This window comes from Amphiprion ocellaris, chromosome 1, assembly GCF_022539595.1.
Source record: "Amphiprion ocellaris isolate individual 3 ecotype Okinawa chromosome 1, ASM2253959v1, whole genome shotgun sequence".
Taxonomy (NCBI): Eukaryota; Metazoa; Chordata; class Actinopteri; family Pomacentridae; genus Amphiprion; species Amphiprion ocellaris.
Genome location: NC_072766.1, coordinates 22,109,449 through 22,126,136, shown reverse-complemented (window position 1 = coordinate 22,126,136; position 16,688 = coordinate 22,109,449). Strand labels below are relative to the sequence as shown.

Here is a 16,688-nt window from a genome sequence, read left to right as displayed (position 1 = left end):
ATTATTCAGCGCAGATGATCACATACTGTTCATCGGTGAATGTGGGAAAGCACCAGCCTCTGCAGAAATACACCTGTTGTTGGACTAAGTCATAGTTACACCCCTTGTCTAGTTTCCAGAGATTCTATTGAAGCTGCATTGGGCAGATGTTCTAATGCAATAACACACCTGTCCCATCCTATTCTGCCAAGTTTTGTAGCTGTCCAATCCCCCTATTTGCTCACATTATTCCATGCTTCACTGTGAGATACGTACACTGGCTGCAAATGCAAACACTATGCAGATACAGCTGGACTTGCGGACTTAATTCTTCTTTGCTTCTCTCGTCCTGCTCTAGTGTCTCTTGATATGAATCATGTCCAGGCTGGCTGGTTGTAATGACCATATAATTCTTCTGACATCATGGTATATTTCTGTCTAACTCGTATAAACAATGGTATCTGAAGCTGCCAGTGTGTTAAGTTGTAAAGTGCTCTTTTAAGGCTGTGTAATTTTTTTAAAAAAAAGTTTATGAAAAAGATGTAGCACCAAATAAATAACGTTTTCACTGAGTAAAAGCCCAGCCTTGTAAGACAATCTTTTAACTGTGCTTATCCTAACCTACAGCTTCAAAAGGTTATTTTTCTAGTAATAAATGGCTGGATTTAAGTCTAAAGAAATTCTAATGAGGTTTCTTTACCAGAGTTGTATACAGCAGCTTTGATGCATCTCATTCCTGCTCCACTCACATCAGAACTGTGTTATTTTTCCTTAAGTTCATGTTTATCCCCCAGCACTGCAGAGTAATATATTTTTCTTCCACCAAGTAAATAAAGAAGAGGTTATGTAATCAATCTTTTGGGGGTTTGAAATCATAATATTGAACACAACTGTCAGCCATGCCATTAGCATGATTCATTTCTGCCGTTTTACATTTACAATTTTCCTACAAGAACAACATTGATTCCCTGTGTGAGTATGAGAGTGTGTGTGTGCATGCTCATCCATTTGTTTGCGTTTCGGTGTGTGCGAGCGTGATCCCAAGTGTACTGTATATGTATGCGTCTGACACAATTTCCTTCCTATTTTCTTCCATAATTTGAATCAGAGAAACTGTATTAATTTTGCAGGGTTGAGAGGAGCCTACACAGAGCCAGTAAATAAATCTCTCCTATTATTACCCACAATGCCCTGTCAGGTCCATACATCATCTCAGCACATCATAATTAATTGCACACTAAACTATTCTGTTCAATTAACCATGAGGGAATGAGTGGCGATGGAGAGAGGGAGAGAGAAAGAAGGGCTGGAGAGGGGGGTTCATGTCTTTATTTTAAAATAAAGCACAGACGGGGACCACTCAATCACTCTTTGTATAGTTTGTTTTGTTTAATTTGAATTTATTTTTACTTGTTTGTGTTCCTGTTCATGCATACAGACCAGCTGTACCTGTTTTGACACCTTATTGACCGCTCAGCTTGTGTGTATTTCCATATTTTTCCAGAAGTTTTTGTATTGTATATGGACAGGAGACTTGTTCAAATTCCACTTGCCCCTCAGCACTGTTCTAATGGGAAATGTGCTTATGCAAGGCGATCTCACCCTGGAGGCTTCACATTTTCCACCAAGGCTCTGTCAGGTCAACAGTCTCATAAAAAAAGTGGAATAACATTATGAAGACGGTAATAGTGAAGTGAGTTGCTTGCTAACACATTTCCCATGTTGCCTCAGGAGCATCTGAAGCCAAACATACTTAAATGCAACTTTAAATTCGCAAGAAACACTTTCAGTTTGGGTTGCATCAACTGTCCTCCTGCAGTGAAAACACTAACATGGTGAGATGTTTGGCATAGCTTGGGAATATACATTGGTTGTCAGTGGATTTGGCCCTAGCTGTGTGTCGTTGAGGAGACAGTACCTTCAGTGCAACACAAAGATAAACACAGTGAGTCAAACAAACAGCATTTCCTGTCTCTTTAGAAACAGACAGATTTTTGGCTGTCAGTAGGCATGCTAAATGCACCGTAAAACCACTCCCACAACGATGCAAATCTGATGCAGGGATATAGGTCAACGCGCTCCTCCTGACTCACCAGCCTGAAATAATCAAGGCAGCAAAGTGGAGTAGGGAGCCTTAGTTTAGACAGAATTTGCTTAAGAACACAGAGATGTTATGAGCGCTGCAAAAGTGGAAAAGGGAGGAGCAAAATGTAAGAGGAAGGATTACAGTTTTGGTTAAGTGCGGCAGGACTATTTTTTGCATTACGGCTGACAACAGAACTGGGTCAGAAACAGATGCTGAAAAGCGATTATGGAAGAGTATTTGATCAATGAAATGAAACATGCAGTTTCAAATGGATCTCAAACCTTCCACAGGCTCTGTTTACTTTGGGAAAAGTGCTAAAAGAGATTATTGATTGCTCACTAAACCCCTCCCCAAAATGTAATAGCCCGATACAGCTTAGCAACTGTAACTAGGTATGTGATGTCCGTCAGCCTTGGCATTTGTCCACAGTGATGTGCATGAGTGCATAATAAGAAACAGAAATAATAAGACACACAAACTCAAAGACACACAGCATGACTACAAGCATCTCTTTGCAATTGTCTCACACATTTTTTTCTGTTTGTTTTGTATTAGTTTGAGGTTGTTTGAGTCTCTATACATCTCTTTGTAGTCACATTAAGACTTGGTGATTATTTGTCTTTATTTGCAGTGGTTTTGCGTCTGTCGCACTTGAATATGTGATCATTTTGCATCTCTTTTAGCTGATTCTCTCTCTTTGCAATCATGTTCGATTCATTTTTAAAAATTTGATTCCATCTCTTGCTGGTCATTTTAAATCACTGCAGCTGTTTGCACCCTTTTGCAGTCATTCTGTGACTGGTTGTTTTGAGTTATTTTTTTTTAATCTTTCTGTGGTCATCTAATTGACTGTCCAACATAAATGTTGATTGTCTCTTCAAGCGCATGCTCTTGGACCTCTGTGCCTGCTACATCTATTCAGGATTAAATTCTCCATGAGCTTCAGTATCATTGGCTTAATTAGCAGGGTTGCCTTAGTCGATTAAAAAAAAACATCTGCCAGTTGCCATTTCAGTCGTTAAAATTAATGGCCGAGTTCTCATTCTGGCTGCCTGCCTGAAAGACCTTTAGTTTCAAAAGTTACTTAAGAATTGGAAGTGGTAAATCTGTCATTATTATAACTGTAAACTGCAGATATGTATTTATATAACAATACAAAGTTTGACAGATGGTGCAAATAAAGACTTTTAAGACCAGACAATAACACAAAACTAAACTATGATTCCATGTTGCCAAAATGACCCCGGCTGTATGACTCATACTCATACTATCAATCACAATTTTTAATGAGTTACACGAGAACTGCTCTGGTCTTTGTGGTGAGTCAGTCTCATTGATATCTAGTCAACTTGTGTTTGGTAAAAGTCAGATAGAATCCTAAAACATTACAATTACATTCTAAAAATCAATGTGCAATTTGGCTGCCTTAACATCTTTGTTGTCATAGTATCCTTTCACAAACACTTTCCATGATCTCCCCACATCACACTGCAGCTGCAGCTTTAATATTATTTTTGTAATAAAGAATGCACCGTGGTATATCTTCCCTCTGTCACCCTACCTTTTCACTTAGCAGAATAAATACTTGTTTCACGTAGAAACCACTTCTGGAAAAGGATGAAAGTCCCAAAGGAAATTTCCTATCTGATGTACCATTTGTCATTGCTGCGTGTAAGTCAGAATTTATGGTACCTATTACTGGATCAGTAAATCCAATGTTCTGTAGCCGAAAGCTCTTTTGTTGCTTGATTTAGTTTATCTGAAAAATACATCTCACAATGAAGTATGAATACATCGGTAGAGGCAATTTATATCAGAAAAGAATCAAAATAAAAGCTACTTGCATGGATTTATACTATTCTGGCTAAGGAAAATTACTGAGTGTAACCCTGAGAGATAGTTAAATTATGTGTTGTTTATATAATAACTTCTGCAGATAATACCATTTCGCTGCCTAAATTAAGTTTGTGAAACACCATTACTGCTAGGAATATAAACACCATGACTGGCGGTTCAAAGCACTTAAAATGAATTTGTGTGTGGAGAGGCAGGTGAGATCTACATTTCTTGACATTCTAACATAACTGCAAAGCTTAATATATTTTGTGACATGTATGTAGGTAGAGAAGGAGCACAGATCAACCACTTATTATAGCCAAAACACACTGAATGACTTCCTGTGACAAATTTTAGATTTCAATCTCACTGTTTATCTAGAAATTAAAATCAACACAGTGTCTCTTATGAAACTTTTTTTCCTTTTTTTAAACAGCGTTCTTTTATTTTTTTAAAGCAAGTCACTTAGTCTGGCTTTGAGTAAGTAAAGGGAAATTCAAGTGGAACGCTGGGTGAGAGTGTATATGCCTATAAAAGATCAAATGAAACCTTGCTATAGTTGTGAGCTCAGAGGGCAGAGGGGCTGAGGGTTATGCAAATATCTTGCGGAATAGTGGAATTCCCCCTCAGTCCTGCTCCAGATAATATTCAGTGTCAGAAATATTCACCACAAGCCGCTTGGAAATGAAATAATTAAATAGAATCACTTATATGATATGTTTGGACTCTAAAGGGCGACAGGGTTAGTGTATATGTCAAGGATGTGTCCGTCGTGTCATCATAGATCTTGATTTGTACATTCAAATTGATCCCTCTATTTAAATTCCGTAAGGGTTAAGGCCCCCATTTTCCACATCACTTCTAAACCCCCACCACCACCATCCATCGCATATGACACGACTGACATGCAATACTCCATCTGATGGCTCGCATACAAAGCCTGGCGTGGAAATTCTCTCTCCCTTTAAAGATACAGCACAAAGTCATCGTCTCCATGCATCAGCAGTGAGCAGGAGGAGGAAAAAGACCTGATTATTATGTGCACAAGATGATAGATCACACGTATATTCCCCCTTATCTTGCCAACAGCAGTATGTACTGCACATATCACCTACCAGTGACAGAGATGCAACGGCTCACAGAAGTCAAACGGCAATTTAACTTTGATCATACTGCATTTCTGATTTACATTTGAATCACTCTTTGATTGCATCAGATGAATTTTTGACCAAAAAAAAAGAGACCAAGGTCAGAATACATTTCAGCTGAACTTGAAAGTTATCCCTCTCTTAGCCTGCCATGCACTTCAATTTACCGTCTCATTATTCAAAGTGAAAATGAAAATTGGAGCCTGAAGCATTTAAATTTGAACAAAGAGAGGGGAAGCAGATTATGAATGTTCAAAATGTAATTTCTATTACACTTGCATTATTCTTCTATTAATCACAGATTCATTCTCTCTGTGCTCTTCAAGTAAAACACGCTCATACAGTATTCATGTGCATACAGGAGGAATAAAGAAATTGGCAAGGCTATTTGAAATGTTTAATTTATGGAAGATACATCCTTCCGCTGAAAGGAAGCGTGGCACTGAAAGTAAAGTATATGTTTTAATCAAAACTTGTGAAACCGCTCGATATTTGACAAACACACTAAGTAATTACAGCTGCAGCAAGAAGCTTTTGTATCTGAATAATCCTTGTTTCTCTCATTTTTAAATTACAGTATTTGTGAATAGGGACTTGGATCTCTTTTTTTGTTCTCCCTGTCTTCTATAGAAAGGCTAATATTCTGAAAGACAGATGAGATTTAATGCATACTGATTACTCTGGAGACCCACTATTCAACTCGGGGAGAAAGCGTCAATTAAAGAGTTTTAAGCCTCCATAAACTGCACCTTAAACAGCTGATCAACGCGATGCAGGCCTACCTCCTGGATTTGAGCTGAGTTTTGTTTAAATGGAGCAAATTCATCTCTGGAGAGAAACCTTGTAATCCCCTTTTAAATTTCCAAGCAGTTGAATAAGTATGCTATTCATACACAGTGATGTTTTTTTTTAAATATATATATGTTATTGCTCACTCTCTCTCTCACATGCAGAGCAGTGACACTACAAATATAAATCATACACAATCACGGGTAGCGTTTAAGAAATATTAAACTCATATCCCTGAAACATGTCAGCTTGTATACAGATACAAAGAGTGCATGTTAAAAGGAGCACCATCAACACAACACAAACACCCTCTTGGGATATGTGTTTAGTTTCATTTGGTTTACTTATGTATGTATTCATAAGCACTGAGGCATGAATGTGTGGAGATATTTTCATTTGTGTGCAATGAGGCTTTGACATTGACCTCGCTTTTAAAACACACCACAATGGATGTACGGCGAACAATAACATTTGGCTGGGGTTCAGCAATACGCCCAATAGTTTATTGACACTCACACAAACATATCTGCACACACTGTCCTCATTATTGGTTGGTCATTAGTTTGATTAAGAGTATGGTAACCCCTCAGGGCCAAACCTTGGCCCGTCACAAAAAGCGGAGCTCTTCTGCACACGGCAAAGTCTGTTGTGGTCTGACAACGTGAAGAACACAAAACCGCATTCACTCAGCCTCCGAGCGTTGCACAACAATAACACAGCAGGACTATTTTGCAGTGCTCATTTTGATCCAGACCAAATGAAGTGGGGGGGGATGAAGCCTTTGGTATCCAGCAGGAGAATGAGATGTTTAAGACATTGATTCACCTTGGGTTCAGAACCACAGTATCTAATTATAGCCATGGGAATCTAGTCAAGGCCATGGTATTTCAAGGCTGGAGAGAGACAACATTCTGCTATAACTATGCTCTGCTCTACATGAATCATATTCCCTATGTGGTTTGGCCGCCATTAAAACAGAAAGAATGCCCTTTCTCAGTCAGAAGCCATGGCCTAGTGTACTTTTATTGTACCAGAAAGGTTAACAATTTCTTGACAGTGTCCGAGTGATCAACACATACCGTGGCAACATACTAAAAGCAGCATAAAATCAGGTAATCTAAAACGGAAACAGCTCACAGGCTGTTGCAGCAGTAATTACAGCAAGGTGGTTTTAAAGCCAATAGGTTTCATGCTACTTGCATTTCAGGTGGAAATATTGTGATGTAAGTAATTACAGCATGAGCCATAGATAGGTCACCGAGCTTCTAACCCAGCAATACTTGGCACCCCATGAAAGTGTTGCTTATGCATATATCAGCTCCATCAAAGAAGGGAGGAGGATGGGGGATGGTGTCTTTGTGAGAGCGAGGGGAGGGGGGTAGGGCTGTTCTCTGAAGCACACAACCTCATTATTCAGTCTATAGAACAGCACATCCACTTCATTGTTCTTCAAATCAGCCCAAACTCACTGGGCTCATCCAAAGCCCTCAGAATGGAACAGAGCTGCTTTATGCTTTAAAAGGAGCTGCCGATGAGATCTCCGGAATGATCAGTCAAGAGCACAATTATTGGCTTTTTTTTTTTTTTTTTAAATCATAATGCTCTTCGTTTGTCAAGTACGCTGATATGATTTCTCTTCAGAACATAATTTGTCATTAGCAATTCAAAAATGTTACAAGGCTGACACAAATATGAGGGAGAGATGTCTTGCTGAGATGTTTTGAGCAGTGTGATTTCCCCGAGGCAGAGCTGAGAGTTTGCTCGAAGATGACGCGGTGATAGAGAGGGATATGTTGGGATACAGTGTCCGGAGGGCCGGCCGAATGTGGTGAATCATTCCCAGAAATGTAAACTGATTTCACCACACAGGGAAACAGTTAGAGATGGTCTTTTGTGCTGCAGCGTGCCTGCTTGGCTAAGCGTTCTGCTGTGGAGTGTGCAGGACAAATAATGGCAGCACACAAAAAAAAAAAGCAGAAAAAAAAAACCAGACATGTCAGTGTTGGTCCTCCCACCAGTGTTTCATGTAAATACGCTCTAACTATTCTTCTGCAGCCGCATCAATCATGGTGAATATGACAAGGACCCTTTGTTCCACACAAAGAGTGTAAACACAGCTGGAGCGTGCTGGAGGAACCTTTCCGTCCCCTATCTTGCCACTACACCTGTCGGACACACTGCATCAAAACCTCATTTAGGGTTCTGATTATCCTAATGACACCAATGTCTTTTCCCACTCTGGCCATTATCGGTTAAATCCACCCTCTCCTAATTAAAGACACAGTCAACACATGGTCAAGCATGAAAAGGATCCTGCTTCCCCCTCCACACACAAGGGAATCCATCACTCTGCCATGTATCATTCTGTTTATTTTGTCATCGTGTATTGGACAAAGATTTGCCTCAGGAGTATTTTTTAAAAATTCCTTAGCATCAAAGTATAGAGATGTTGTTAGACCGAGCCCCAAAATAGATATTGATACACAACAGTTGTGTATATTATGCAGGAGCCATGCAACAAAAAACTGAAATATTTGGTGAGTTGTTTGCATTGGTGTAAATTTAGAAATTGGTCAATAATACGGACTGATTTCATGTTGAAAAATGATGCGGAATAATACATTAACTCAGACAATGAGTGGGACAGTTGATCAACTACAGAATCAATTTATATCCCGAGTTAGCTAGATAGTTTAATCTATAGCCATTGTAGTCTGCAATTAAAATTAATACCAGAGGCATAAATTGGAGAAAATGTCATACCTCCAAAATTAGAAGTTGTATTTCTTTCACAAATACAATCATTTCTTGATGTTTAGGTTTGATTTTGTTTAGCTCAAACACTGACAAAACTCATCAACCAACAGCTATTTTTAACAACAAACACTCTAGTAGTCCACAGCTACACTCGAGGCTCTGTTACCCCTTTTCCAACAAGGCAGTTAAAAATGCCCCTTATCAAACTAGTTTGTTATGTTTTAATCAAAGAACAAAGATGCTCTCTGCCAGGAAAACTGTTTAAAGAGTGACAGTTTACTGATCTACAACCTAGAATTGCTTACAACAGGGGTCAGTGGCCGGATTATTGCCTCAACCCCAACAACCCCAACTAAAGCTCTGTAACCACCATATTTTAGAACAAATCTGAACTATTATGTCCAAACTAATGAAGAAGAAGAAGAAAAAGTACAAGTCAGTGTTTCAGTATGAATGTAAAGGTCAAACAGCCGGATGAAGAAATCCAACGAGGTCAGTGTTTGAATATTGCTAGCTGGCGTACATGAACTCCATTATATTTACGCCGGTGGATAGAGCAGCATTCACACTGAGTACCATCAGCATTTATAAATGCCGACTGGCAATAACAGCAGAGAAAATTAATCAAATAATTCCTCCAGTGGTTTTGTAGCAGTAGGGATAGACTGTCTCCTTGCCCAGTGTTTCTCTACAGAAATTTAGCATAAACTTGAGGAAGCCATGGTAGTGAAACTGTTGTTCAAACACAGATACAGTCATGTAAAGCAAACTGGTTCACAAATAGAACCAACTCTGAACCAGAACTAGCAGCCCAGAACTAGATTCACACTGATGCAAGGGTGTATGACAGGCTGCACTTTGGTGCAGTGGAGCCATATCTAAACGCAATATGTCCAGAATAAAAACACAGATGTTTTGCAGGTATATCATGAAGTTATTTCTCATGCAAACCATAATAAAATTTGCACAGCAATTTTTGCACTGCTGCATCTTGCATTTTTACACTTATTTTACAAGCCACTTTATATTGCTGTTGTCTACAGTGTATTAATACTGTATTTATTAATTTTCATTTTGAACCTTGTACATATTGTACATATTATTATTATTTTTATGACTATTATGCATATATATTACGGCTGTAAAAATGTTGCTGCTCTAACAATGTAAATTCCCCCTGGCTGGTAGAGCAATAAAGGCTTATCTCATCTTACCTTATCAGTGTAATTACTTTGGCACATATGTGATTTAATTATGTTAAATAAAAGGTATCCAAATTATTGGACACATTTTGTCCGAATGATTGCAACAGGATACACTAAAGGATCGCCAAAATTTCAACCTCATAGTAACTCAAAGGCAAAAGTCAATGGCAGTCACCAAAATCATTACCCATTAACATTACTCTGGAGACTATCAATTATTTTTTATTTTATGGCAATCCCTTGAATGCTTGTTGAGAATTTTCAGTCTGGACTTAATTTTCCGTCTGCTGGATCAACTGACACAGACCAGCAATGCCATACTTATAGCATTATGCAGCTGGTATGCCTAAAAATGCCTTGTCATCAAGCCAAAAATAAAACTCTGTTGCTGAAAAGATGATACTTTAAAGTCCAACTCTTTTGCTTGATGCCAACTACACATTAAATTCCATTTTAGTGGCTTGTGCAACCATCATTTTCAGCCTCACTCTATTTGTATAATGTTACCCAGACAAAAAAACAAGTCAATCAGCAGCAACGCAGTCTTTTCAAGCTAAAACTGCCTGTCAATTATGCCTGCAGATATGCTGTACTGTAACTTTTTTTTTTTGTTTCTGAAACCAATTAGGGTCTAAATTTAGTTTAGCAAAACTGTGTATTCAGCTAAATACCCAGCAAATGGAATGGAAAAAACGATGGACAAGCAGAGTTCCCACTTACAACAGTTTAATAGCATTTAGTGTTTAACATTTAGTCAGTCACTACATTCACCCAGTCAGCGCTGCCAAAGGAAAGGTGCTGTGAAGTAAATCATTGTAAGCCTGAGCTACATGACCTAGTTGACCTTGCGGGGATAATGCATTGTTGCTGATATGGAGAGTATGTGAGTGGAGAAAATTCAATTTTGATTCAGTAGAGTAGTTTCAAGTGTTTTTGGTCTAATGGAACGAGAGAGTTGCTGCATACAGAGGTCACCCTGGACTGGCTTTTTTTTTCTTCTGTTGACTGCAGTTATGATCTCCTAGATAGGATTTGTCCTTGTTTCCAAAATACTGCTGCATACAGTGTGAGTGTTAGTTTTTCTCTGGTCACACCTTGTTATCATTATTACCATTAAAATGCAGTAACAGTGCACAGGAAGGAAAGGCATCAGTGGACTCGTGGTAAAATGGTGATAATCCAGATGTTAAATGTATAAAAACTCAAGTAATCATAACTTTATTTTAATAGCCCTGATTTTAATAAGGCCGTAAGATTTAAGATTTATAGCCGAGCTCCAGTTCTTGTAGATTTCTTTAAAGGATTCAATTTTGAAAGAAAACCAGCAGAGTAAACTGAGAATTGAGAAAACCGCAGCTACTGATTCTGGAAAAAGAAAAGAAAAAAGAATCAAGAGCGAAGGCAAGACTGAAACTTACTGCAGCTTGGATCAAAACTGAGCGATACCTGTCAATATTGAGCCAAGGTCTCACCAAACCACTTGGCACCTCCATCCAGTGAGAGAGAAAAAAGTCACTGCTGTGCTGCCTCCATGTTCCTGTTCTCTTCCACTTTACCGCAAGGCCTATGGACTTACCTCAACAAGACCTCATCAAACTCTGCAGCTCTGTTTACAAATTCTGTTAGGAGACAGAAAGAAAAATCCAATTCTCCACTGAGGCGTGGTACACTTATTTTTTTTTTTCTTTTTTCATACATTATTTGAGACATGGCAGGAACAAAACGTACAGAGAGAGTCAGACCGAGCAAAACTCTCTGCAATGTATACCTGGCCGTGCTTTCTGAATTATTTAACTTGAGCAGCCCCTTTGAAGGAGGCTGAGAGTGTACTATATGTCCCTTCACATGACAGCTGTGAAGCAATGCTCTAAGTTTGGTTTTCACAGCTTTTCTTCAATGCTCTGCTGGTTTGCCCTTTAATTTCACCTCTAGTGGGAGTCTGCCTCAGTACCCATATGAAATACAACTTGACCTGTGACAACTTTGTCAGAGGAACCAATGACATTTTTTTCAAAGGCAACGTTTGTAGACAAAGGGTGACTTTGGATTTATTTTAGCTGAAATGTTTACATTGTCTGTCTCCAGTTTTCCTTGATGGCATTTCTCGGCAGTGTTGTGCCTGCAAGAAGACACACACAGATAGGTTAGGATAAAGAAAGTCATTTTATACCGTGCAAAAATGTAAATGCAAGCAATTCTTTTTATCATATTTATAGTGAAAAGGGGACAACGGCTGGGCAGTGACTTGTTTCTGCAATATAAGTGCATCACTGCATTAAGCATCTCACTAAATAACAAGACTACAGGGGTGTTCAGAGATGCAGAGAAAGAGATGCAACATGTGTGTCATACATCATTCATGTCAGTTTCACCACCGTACCAAGATAATTCACCTCAAACAGCCAGTGTACCAACTATACAGGCTGGCTGCATGCTAGCTAGAAATTCATGGTGCACAGTACAGTACATTTAGAAAGCCTGGGACATGCATGAATGTTTCACTGAAGCAGAAACATTTCTGACTTGCGGTCACTGATGGTACCAGGTAAAAACTGAAGGGATCACCAAGGTTGTTGCATACAAGTCTTTGAAAAATATTAAGGTAATTCATCCAAAAGTTGCTTTGGTATTTCCCTAAAAATACAAAGTGATACTTCTGTCTAGACATTGTTAATGTAGCAAATGGCTATTCTAGCTGGAAACGGCTGATTTTTAATGGAATATCTCCATAGGGGTACAGAGGAACATTTCCAGCAACCATCACTCCTGTGTTCTAATGCTACATTGTGTACGCTAATTGTGTTGAAAGGCTAATTGATGATTAGAAAACCCTTGTGCAATTATGTTAGCACATGAATGAAAGTGTGAGTTGTCATGGAAAACATGAAATTGTCTGTGTTTGAACAGTAGTGTATATATAACCTTATACTCATTTCCAAATTTGGCTTCCTAAGAGTTTTGTTGGCCTACGATCATTTATACTGTTACCAACAGAAGCTGTTTTCAGTCAGCGAAACAAAAGCCTAGCCTTCATTGTAATCACAGTTTGTGTATTAAACATGTTCCATACCATTGTCTTTACTCCAAATTATTGTTTCAAACTTCTTTTTTTTTTTTTTAAAGATAACAGCATAAGGTAATAGCTTTGTCTTACCACACAAACCATCTCCTTGAATGTTGCCATCGCCTACCTGCAGATATTTGTTTATAAAGATTTATGGAAGTCCTTATACCTTCTCTTACAATTTCTTTGAACTTCAAATTTCATTTTTTGGTCATTTTTGGCCCACAAAAATGACCCAGGCTCAGACCTGGGCGACCTCATAGCTACTGTACCTACTGGAATGGGTGGCGCTGGAGGAAAAGTCAGGTGATCAGTAAAGTGCTGAAGGAAAGTGTGGCAATTTTGGCATAGGGGCTAAGCCTCCTTACTAAAGCTTTTACATTCAACATGAGATGCACACTGACTCACAAAGCATTTTTGCAATCATCAGAAAAGGAGCATCTGTTAAAGGGTGAATACATTTTCCCGAGAATTACTTGCATCAATTACTGTGAGCACGACTAAGAAGGATGCTAATGCATGTGTTCTATGGGTATGATGCAGCAGGAACATGCAGAGCATGGAGGACACATGAAAAACAGTTTTTACATATGTGCCACTGAGCAACTTTCATTCGAATGAATGATGCCAGTTCTCTTGCTTCATCCTCTGGGAGAGCTTAAATATCTGTACAAAATTTCTAGCCAGTGTTTTTTGTTGAATCAAAGTGATGGACTGACTAACATGGGAAATAAAATCAACACTACTACATGTATTGCAAACGGTAACTTCCATTTGATGCAGTGTGATACTATACATGTTGATTCCCTGCTTCATTTACCGGGACTTAGCCTGAGCCAGTAGTAGGTTATAGCACCTATGGGGGAAATGTTTTATCAAAGTACATCTCCCCACTATGTAAACAGAATCTTACAAGCTTTGAATCAAACATCCTGCATACATTCCTTTTTTATTATTACCACCTCAGAGACTCTGCACAGCCAAATAAACTGCAGACACACTATTGGCATGCCTGCCTGTCCACACTGTAATGAAGTGCAACCTTGCAACCTCTATATAAAATGCTCTCTGTGTCCCTTTATTGCCTGGAGGGAGTTGAAAGCATCCTGGTGTTTTGCTTTAAGAAACACTCTTGTTTTCTGATGGGGGACTGTGGAGCTGCTGGTAGCTATCCTTAACCCCGGCTGACAGAGAGAGAATAGGAAGGGTGGGGTTCAGCTGAGAAGAAGCCAGGTCTGCAAGCAATTTTCATCAATCCGTACTGTTTTAATAGAACTTGTGTGTCCACTCAGTCAAATAAACAATGTGAAAGCAATAGAAGGCAGTTGCGTTCTTTTGATGCTTTCTGTAGTAGCATATGGTGGATTTCATTACATTCTTTGTCTGCATGAATGTAGTACCTTCACATACTGAACCAAGACACAAACCAATCAGCTGAAGTGTGCCACATATGGCTACTTGAAACTCAACATGAACTAAATGGAGAACAGTGAATGGAAGATTGATTCCTATTCAGATTTAGGCCTCAAACATGACATCCTTAAGCTTAGTTACTTCCCCTAGAAGAATGAAGAAGCCCTTCAAGCACTGTGATGGAATTTGGCAGCATACAGCCCGGTTTGGGATACCAATATTATTCAAATGAGTGCTACAGCCTGCTTACACTGATAACATATGGTGCTTCAGACAAGCACTGCCATATGGACCCATATGTTTGTCATTCCAGACATAATGACAACACAACCAAATTTAGGGTCATTTCTGAGTGTGTTTGTGTCTGAAGGAGAGCTGCCTCTGAATTTGGCTCTGTGTCATACAGTCTAGCCAATCTGTGACGGCTGGCAGCGAAAGCAAAGAAGATTGACTCAGGCTGATCAAAGTGACAGAACAATGACAAGCATGAGTCACAGAGGGGAGCTCTGCCTTACAGTAGGGATGCTTGGCATGCGGTTCGCTCAGAGTACGGCAAATAAACAACACAAGCACTCCACAAAATACTTTGCATACACAATCAAGTACAAAATAGTGATAGGGATTGATACCAAAATTCAATCAACTCTTGGACCCAAACATGACCAAATAAATACAGCCTTGATTGCCCATCATCTAGAAGTTGGAACCAGTTGGACTCTGGCAGAGTCAAGTGTGCAATTTTCTCTCTCAAGCTCTGTAATTGTGGGTCACTCAAATCACCTTTCCACGAATGAGCAGTTCTTGGTGAGATGGAGAAAATAACACAATTTATAACCTGTCCAGTAATCACTGCTTTGCATATAGAGGAGGGATGGGCTCCATAAGCCGTTGGTTATGTTGCTGGGACTTAATGACTGTACACCAGTGCTGGACAGATGAAGGTCCTCTGCGTTTTGACATGGTTGTCAAAAACTTTCTCAAGTGTCACATTTAGAATAAATATATGTGTGCTTGTTGCAATGTGGGCACAGGAGGATGAAGATACACTCATTTGCTTTTTAGTATTTTCTCTCCTTCTCTCTCACACACACTCCCTCTCTCCTCATTCCATGATGTCGGCAGCGCTTCAGGCTTAAAACTCAATTTCTCAGCCATTGACTAGACAGCAATTGCAGCAAGCTAACTCAATTGTGAAGATAGTACAGCGAAGGCTCTTGAATAGATTGAAGGCCTCGACTTTAACGCAGCATCACTCACATCACAGTGCTGTTCCATTTCATCCAAAGCACTTAAAAATCCAGAAAGTTTTAGAAGCAAGCTTTAATCATTATAGTAAAAAATAAAGAAGTAGCACAAATACATTTAACCAGTTAACCGACTGCTGATCATCTGATGTGCACACAGAACTACACAATCATGGAGTTTTCTATTAAACCCACACACATTATTATTATTATTTGAAATGTTAATATTAACAAATTCCTTTAACAGGGAGACACAGAATGAATTTCTAAATATCTGGCTGTATAATTAAGCATTTCATTGCACACTACACAGACATGATGACATTTATAATGAATATGCAATGAAGATTTTAGCATGTGTAGGAACAATGTTGCCTTGAGGCAAATGTATTTCTGACTGTAAGCTTACAGTAAACCACTTTTCTTTTAAATGTATCATTTAATAAAACAGTCTTCCACAGTGCCAACCTAATTTAGATTGACCAAAAGGCAGTTACCCAAAGTATATTCTAATATTTTGCATATCAGGCATAACATTATGACCACCTGCCTAATATTGTGTTGGTCTCCTTTATGCTGCTAAAACTCCTCTGATCCAGTGGGACATGGACACAGGACCTCTAGGGATGTCCTGTGGCACCGGGATGGTGGCAGTGAATTCTGTGGGTCCTGTGGGTTGCAGGATGGGATCTACCTAGATCAGGCTTATCCTGGTACATCCCACAGATGCTCAATAAGGTTTGGATCTGGGGAGTGTGGAACCTGGATGAACACTTTAGCTCTGTCACGTTCCCCTGAGCCACTCCTGAGCAGTTTTTGTAGTGTGTCAGAGTGCATTATCCTTCACTTCACCTGTCAGTGGTCATAATGTTGTGGCTGATCAGTGTATATATAGTGTATGTGTGGATATATAGTCAAAAGTTTGGACACACCTTCTCATTTACCGTTTTTTCTTTATTTTCATGACTATTTACATTGTAGACTCTCACTACATTCAAAGTTTTTGCAATTTCCCTGACTGAATATGTTTTAACTTGACTGGGTAGATATGAGCAGCAAACAAAGGCAAATTAGTTACTACAAGGTTAAAGAGCCCATAATATTCTTATTTACAGGTCCACAGTTTTATTTTGGGTTTGCTACATTAGGTTCACATGCTTTCATTTT

At 39.1% G+C, this 16,688-nt stretch overlaps 1 long non-coding RNA gene across 3 annotated transcripts in view; it reads left to right on the top strand.

The window, feature by feature from the left end:
* LOC129349225 (uncharacterized) overlaps positions 1 to 16,688 on the top strand; it is a 124,602-nt gene that overhangs the window by 51,957 nt on the left and 55,957 nt on the right. The window lies entirely within an intron of this gene.